Source organism: Rattus rattus, chromosome 14 (assembly GCF_011064425.1).
Source record: "Rattus rattus isolate New Zealand chromosome 14, Rrattus_CSIRO_v1, whole genome shotgun sequence".
NCBI lineage: Eukaryota > Metazoa > Chordata > Mammalia > Rodentia > Muridae > Rattus > Rattus rattus.
In genome coordinates this window covers 25,720,953-25,728,741 of record NC_046167.1, presented here as the reverse complement: position 1 = coordinate 25,728,741, position 7,789 = coordinate 25,720,953, and positions in this window count along the sequence as shown.

Genomic DNA, 7,789 nt, shown 5'->3' with positions numbered 1-7,789 from the left:
CTGTTTCCATCAGTTGCTGGGTAAAGCATCTCTAATGGTAGTTATGCTAGGCTCCTGTTTGTTTGCAAGTATAGCAGAATATTATTAATAAACATTCCTAAACCTTGATAATAGCTCATCTTTCCCTAATTAATGTTTTAATCACAATAATATATAAATAACAGTATTCATTCAAAAGCCTCTGCAATTGATTATTTCCATTCAGTGTGATTTACTGGAGATTCATCAAGTCATGATGTGTGTCAACACATCCCTCTTTTTCATGACTGAGGACTCTTACACAATATGGTTTTGCCACATTGTAAAAGTTCACCCACTGAAAGGTATTTCAGATGTTTCTGGGTTTTAGCTATTACAAAGAAAGCCTCTTTAGAAGCTAAATGCCTAAAAATATACTTGCTAGAGTATATGATAGATGGAATTCTTTCTCTCCCTCCTTTTCCCAGTCCTCCCCTCCCCTCTCTCCCACCTCCCCTCTCTTCTATCTCTCCGTGGATATCAGACTGCTTTGGCACATTAAGTTGCAGCTCAGGACACTCAGGACTAGGTACATCTCCTACTGAGGCTGGACAAGGCAGCCTAGTAAGGTGAAAAGGGATACAAAGGCAGGCAATGTAGTCAGAGGCAGTCTCTGCTCTGCCTGTTAGAAATCTTAAATGAAGACCAAGCTGCCCAGCTGTTGCATATGTGAAGAGGGACTAAGTGCTCTGTGGCTGGTGGTTCAGTGTCTGTGGGCCTCCATGGAACTAGGTTAGTTGATTTGTAGGTGTCTTGTGTTGTCCTTGACCTCTTTGGCTCCTTCAATCCTTTCCCCTCATCTTCCACAGAATTCCCCCAAGCTTCACCTAATATTTGCTGTGGGTCTCTGCATCCGTTTCCATCAATTGCTGGGTAAAGCATGTCCAATGGCAGTTACACTAGGCTCCTGTCTGCAGGTAAAGCAGAATGTCATTACTAGTGTCAGGAGTAGGCTCTCTCTCATGGCATGGGTCTAAGCTGGACCAGTCGTTGGTTGACCATCAAGCTGGACCAGTCGTTGGTTGGCCATCAAGCTGGACTAGTCGTTGGTTGGCCATCAAGCTGGACTAGTCGTTGGTTGGCCATCAAGCTGGACCAGTCGTTGGTTGGCCATCAAATTCTGCTCCATCTTTACTCCTGAATGTCTTGTAGGCAGAAAAACTGTGGGTGGGCTGGTGTCCCATTCCCTCCATTGAAAGACTTTCTGGTTGCAGGAGATGACTATTTCAGGTTCCATACTACCCAGTACTAGTGGTGTTAGCTAGGGTTACCCTCGGAAATCCTGGGAACTTCCATTGCCCTAGGTTTGTGGCTCCTTACAGAGACACCCTCCACTGATCTTTCAGTCTCTCTCCCAGTCCACTCTTGCTCTATCTTCCTCTCACTTAATGCCTCCTGTTCCCCTCCCCACTCTCCCCTTACCCATTTCCTTCCCTCCCTCCACCCCTGGTGTTTATTCTATTTCTCCTTCTCAGTGAGATTTAATCTTCCTTTGGTCCCCCTTGTTACTTAGCTTCTTTAGGTCTGTGTATTGTAGAAGAGCTATCCTGTACTTTCTAGCTGATATTCACTCGTGAGTGAGAACTAGCATGCTTGTGTTTTGGGGTCTGGGTTACCTCACATGGGGTGATATTTTCTAGTTCTATCTATTCGCCTGCAAATTTCATGATGGCATTGTTTTTAATAGCAGAGGAACTTTTCATTGTGAAAATGTACTACATTTTCTTTATCAGGTTGAGAGACGTCTAGGTTGTTTCCAGTTTCTGGCTATTACGAATAAAGCTGCTATGAACATAGTTGAGCAAATTTCTTTGTGATATGGTGGAACAACATTTGGGTACGTGCCCAAAAGTTACAGTATAGCTGGGTCTTGAGGAGGAACGATTCCCAATTTTCTGAGAAACTGACAAATTGATTTCCAAAGTTGTACAAGTTTGCACTCCCACTAGCAATGGAGGAGTATTTTCCCTGTTCCTCATTCTTGTCACCATGCATTGTCATTTGAGTGTTTGATCTTTGCTGATGGGTATAAGATGAATCTCAAGAGTCATTTTGATTTGCATTTCCTGATGACCAAGGATGTTTAACATTTCTTTAACTGCTTTTTAGCCACTAGAGATTCCTCTGTTGAGGATTCTCTGTTTAGATCTGTACCCCATTTTGAAATTGGGTTATTTGTTTTGTTGATGTCTAGTTTCTTGAGTTTTTAAAATATATTTTTAATATCATCATTATGTCAGAGATATGTGTAGGCTGTCATTTTGTCATTTTGCCTTATAGAATCTTTTCAGGTTCATGAGGTCCTATTTATCAACTTAGTGCCTGACTATGCCAATGTGTTCAAGGCTTTTCCCCACTTTTTCTTCTATTAGATTTAGTGTATCTAGTTTTCTGTTGAGGTCTTTAATCCATGTGGTCTTGAGTTTTGTAAAGAGTGATAAATATGGTTCTATTTTCATTCTTCTATATGTTGACACCCAGTTAGACTAGCAACATTTGTTGAATATACTTTCTTTTTTTCCAATATATAGTTTTGGCTTCTTTGTCAAAAATCAAGAGGTCATAGGTGTGTGGGTTTACTTCTGGGTCTTCAATTGTATTCCAGTGATCTGTTTTTATGTCAGTACCATACACTTTTATTACTATTGTCCTGTAGTACAGCTTGAAATCAGGGATGCTGCTGCTGCCAGAAGTTCTTTTATTGTACAGTACTGTTTTTGCTATCCTGGTTTGTTTTTCAAAATGAGTTCAGGCATTGTTCTTTCAAGATTTGTAAAGAATTGTACTGGAATTTGATGAGAATTACATTGAATTTGTATATTGCTTTTAGTAAGATGGCCATTTTTACTATGTTAATCCAACAGATCCATGAGCATGGGAGATCTTTATATCTTCTGATACCTTCTTCAATTTCTTTCTTTGAAGATTTGAAGTTCTTGTTGTAAGGTCTTTCACTTGCTTGGTTAGAGTCACACCAAGATACTTTATATATTATTTGTGACTATTGTGAATGGTACTGTTTCCCCAATTTCTTTCTTAGCCCATTTATCATTTGTGTAAAGGAGGGCTATTCATTTTTTAAATTAATTTTGTATCCAGCCACTTTTCTGAATGTGTTTATCAGTTGTAAGATTTCTCTGGTAGAATTTTGAGGGTCAGTTACATATACTATTATATAATTTTTAAATAGTGATACTGTGAGTTCCTCCTTTCTAATATGTACCCCTTGATCTCCTTTAGTTTCTCTAGTTAAAACTTCAAGTACTATATCTCTTATTCTTAGGTTTCATCTTTAGAGTGTCTCAAATTTCTTGGATTTTTTGTAAGGAACTTTTAAATTACAACGTTTTGATGGATGTATCAATTTCTTCAGTCGTATCTTCTGCTTCCAAGATTCTTCTCTTTCTTGTATTCTGTTGGTGATGTATCTGTTGTTCCTGTTCTCTTACCTTGTTTTTCCATTTTTAGATTTTCCTCGGTTTGTGTTTTCTTCATTGTTTCTATTTTTGTTTTTAGGTCTTAAACAGTTTTATTCAATTCCTTTACCTGTTTGATTGTATATTCCTGTATTTTTAAAAGGATTTATTCATTTCCTCTTTAAAAGGTCTCTATTATCTTCATAAGACTGGATTTAAGGTCATTCTCTTGTGCTTCAGCTGTGTTAGGACATCCAGGGCTTGTTGTAGTATGATAGATGGGCTTTGGAGGTTCCATATTGCCTTGACTGTGGTTGACTTTGTTCTTTGGTTGGCCTCTGGCCATCTGGGTTTTGTGGCTATTATAGGTTCTGATGTTGACTCCTCAGTTTATCTTCATTGCAAGGATGTTTGTTGCAATGAACAAACATTTGATTTCTGTTTCCTCTTGGTCTTCTGACCTGAGTGGCCTGGAGTTTTGATGACTAGAAAGAGTTCAGGTCCAAGAGAATGTCACCACTAGAGTATTTGTGGCCTACATTGTCTTTGGGGTTTTGGGTGCTAAAGTTGCCTCTGGGGTCCCCTGCTTGGCCTCTGGGAAAGGAGGCAGTACAGGGTTATGTGATGGGAAGTGGTGTGTATTTTACCACTGTTGATTTTTTCTAGTTTATTACCATTTAACTTTTTTTTAAATCTATTTTAGTCCCTCTCCCTTTCCCCTTTGTATATATTTAGATCAGTTTCAACTTTGTTTACAAAAAGCATCTTCCTGATCTCTTCCTATTAATTATATAAAATATATGTCAGTTTTGGGAAGAATTGACATCCTCATTGAGGGTACCAGTCCTGAGTATGGTATGCTCAAAACTTGAACATAGAAATTTAATTGATTTCTATAAAATTGTCTTATAAACTGAGAATGTGATGAAATTTTTAATAAGTTCTAGGTTCTCCAAGTTTTCTGTGTTCACAACTTTTTGAAAACAGAATGCATCTACGAACATGTTCCAATCCATTGGTATTTCATCTCATTTTCTTGTGTTCTTTCATTGGCTAAAAGATCTCTCTATATGGTAAATAAGAATGAAATAAGTCTTTATCTTATAATGAAGGCATTCAGTTTTTCCTTAGTAAATGTAATATTGACTTTTGATATTTTGTAGATGATCTTTATCAAATTATACACACATATATATGTTGATTTTAATGTTTTAAATTATAAACAAGTATTGAATTAATCAGATCTTTCTTCGGTTTCTATGTGTACGGTTTTCCTCTTTTATCTTATTAACACTGGGGATTACATTGCTTCCTACCTATTCATCCAGACTTAAATCCTATCTAAACAAATCATACTTGATCATAGTACAGAATCTTCTTAAATACTGCTGAGTTATTTACATGATTATTTTCCCATTGTTTTTCAAGCCCAGGCCTTTGTTCATGCCAGACTAATTCTTGTACACTGAGCTACTTCCCTTCCTTCCTTCTTTCTCTCTCTCTTTCTTTCTTTTGGTTATTTTATTTATTTATATTTCAAATATTATCCTCCTTCTTGTCTCCCCTGAACCCTCCCCATACCATCTCCCCTCCCCCTGTTTCTATAAAGGTGTCTCCTCCTCCTCCACTCTTGACTCATTGGCCTAGCATTCCCTTATGCTGGGGCATTGAGCCTCCACAGGACCAAGGGCCTCCCCTCCCATTGATGCCAGATAAGGCCATCCTCTGTTACATATACAGCTGGAGCCATGGGTCCCTCCATGTGTGCTCTTGGTTGGTAGTTTAGTCCCTGGGAGCTCTGGGGGATCTGCTTGGTTGTTTTCATTATTCTTTCTATGGGGTGCAAACCCTTCTGCTCCTTCAGTTCTTCCTCTAACTCCTCCATTGGGGTCTCTGTGCTCAGTCCGATGTTTGGGAGCAAGCATTGTAACTGCATTTGTCAGGCTTTGTTAGAGGCTCTCCGGGGATAGTTATACTAGGTTCCTGTCAACAAGTTCTTCTTGGCATCAGCCTATGTGTCTGGGTTTTATGTTTGCAGATGGGATGGATCCCTAGGTGGGGCAGTCTTTAGATGGCCTTTCCTTCAGTCTCTGCTCTACTCTTTGTCTCTGCATCACTGAACTACAGTTCTAATACTTTCTGATAATGCTAAAAATTTTTGCACTTATATTCATGAGAGATAGTGGTCTTTAATTTTGCTCTTTTTTATTGTTCCTGCACTGGGGTAACATTAACTTAAAAAAAAAAAGAATTGGCAAATATTCTAAGTGAGCAGATTGAAGTGCCATGTCTCTGTACTAAACTCCTGTTGTTTTAGACACACTAGCTTCTGTTTGCATCTCAGGCCCTTTATTCTTACTCTAAGGTCAGGATATTCTAAGTGAGCAGATTGAAGTGCCATGTCTCTGTACTAAACTCCTGTTGTTTTAGACACACTAGCTTCTGTTTGCATCTCAGGCCCTTTATTCTTACTCTAAGGTCAGGTCTTTGTTTAGTTGCCTTTTAGAATCCTTCAACTTTGTTTAAATAGTACCTTTATAGAGACCACATTTTGTTTATTTCCTCCAAATATATACTGCCTATTCCATAACTAATCTGCCCTCTCATTCTCTATTTTGTTTTACTGCACTTAACAGAATCTCTTTTTCTCACCTCTGTCCTCTTTCTTCTATTTCCATTTAACTTTTCTACCACCCATCTATCCCTACATTCTTTTCTTCTTCCTTTATTTCATGATTCTATAAAGTCAGATATATTAGGTTCTTTATTACTTTACTTCTAGTATTTAGAACATGATAATCAGTATTGTGAATGAACAACTACTATGCATTTTTTGGTTACAAAAAATTAAGAGTTGATCACATGAGGATACAGTAGGACACTCAGAAGTGCAGACAATCCTGAGAGCACAGGGGAGACCACCACCCACATTACTGGCCCAAGAGGAACCTGCTTGGAGCCCTCTAGACACAGGAACCTAGGAGCAGTCTGGGACAGGATCCTTCTGGTTCCATTTGTGTCTGGATCTGAGTGCCAGACTCTAGGAGCACTAACACACCTGAGAGCAGAGGTAAGATCACCACTTCTGCTCCTAGAGACCTGCCTGGAGCTCACAGGGCACAGGAACTGAGGAGCAGTCTGGGACAGGATCCTCCTGGTTTCCACCTGTGCCCAAAGCTGACCTGTTACCACAGTTCTTTGTACCCAGATCCAACTGGGAGAAAGTCAGTCTCCAGGAGTGCTGACACACTGCAAATAGATTAGACTAGAAGAGAAATTCCTCCTGTCACAAAGAAAGAATATTAAAAGCAGTAAGAGAAAAAGGTCAAGCCACTGTCAGAGACAGCAAGACCAGTGAATACCAGAGATAACCAGGAAGCGAGAGGCAAGTGGACGAAGCTAAGCAACAGAAACCAAGACTATTTGACATCGTAAGAACCAAGTTCCCCACCAAAACAAATACCCAATATCCCAACACACCAGAAAAGCAAGATTTGGATTTGAAGTTACATCCTATTATGATGATAGATGATTTTAAGAAGGACATAAATAACCACCTTAAAGAAATACAGGACAACACAGGTAAATGAGTAGAAGCACTTAAAGAGGAAACAGAAAAATCTCTTAAAGAATTACAAGAAAACACAACCAAACAGGTAAAGAAATTGAACAAAACCATCCAGGATCTAAAAATGGAAATAGAAATAATAAAGAAAGCACAAAGGGAGACAATTCTGGGGATTAAAAAACCTAGGAAAGAGGTCAGGAGTCATAGATTACCAACAGAATACAAGAGATAGAAGAGAGAATCTCAGGGGCAGAAGATACCATAGAAAACATTGACACAACTGTAGAAGAAAATGTAAAATGCAAAAAGCTCCTAACCAAAAGCATCCAGCAAATCCGGGACAGAATGAGAATATCAAACCTAAGGATAATAGGTATAGAAGAGAGTGAAGACTCCAAACATAAAGGGTCAGTAAATATCTTCAAAAACAATATAGAAAGAAACTCCCCTAACCTAAAGAAAGACATGCCCATTAACATACAAGAAGCCTACAGAACTGCAAATAGATTAGACTAGAAGAGAAATTCCTCCTGTCACAAAGAAAGAATATTAAAAGCAGTAAGAGAAAAAGGTCAAGTGACATATAAGGGCAAACCTATAAGAATTACACCACACTTCTCACCAGAGACTATGAAAGCCAGAAGATCCTAGACAGATGTCATACAGACCATAAGGAAACACAAATGCCAGCCCAGGCTACTGTCCAATTAACAGGCAAAACTCTCAATTAACATAGATGGAAACCAAGATATTCCATGCAGCAAAACCAAGTTTACACAATATTTTT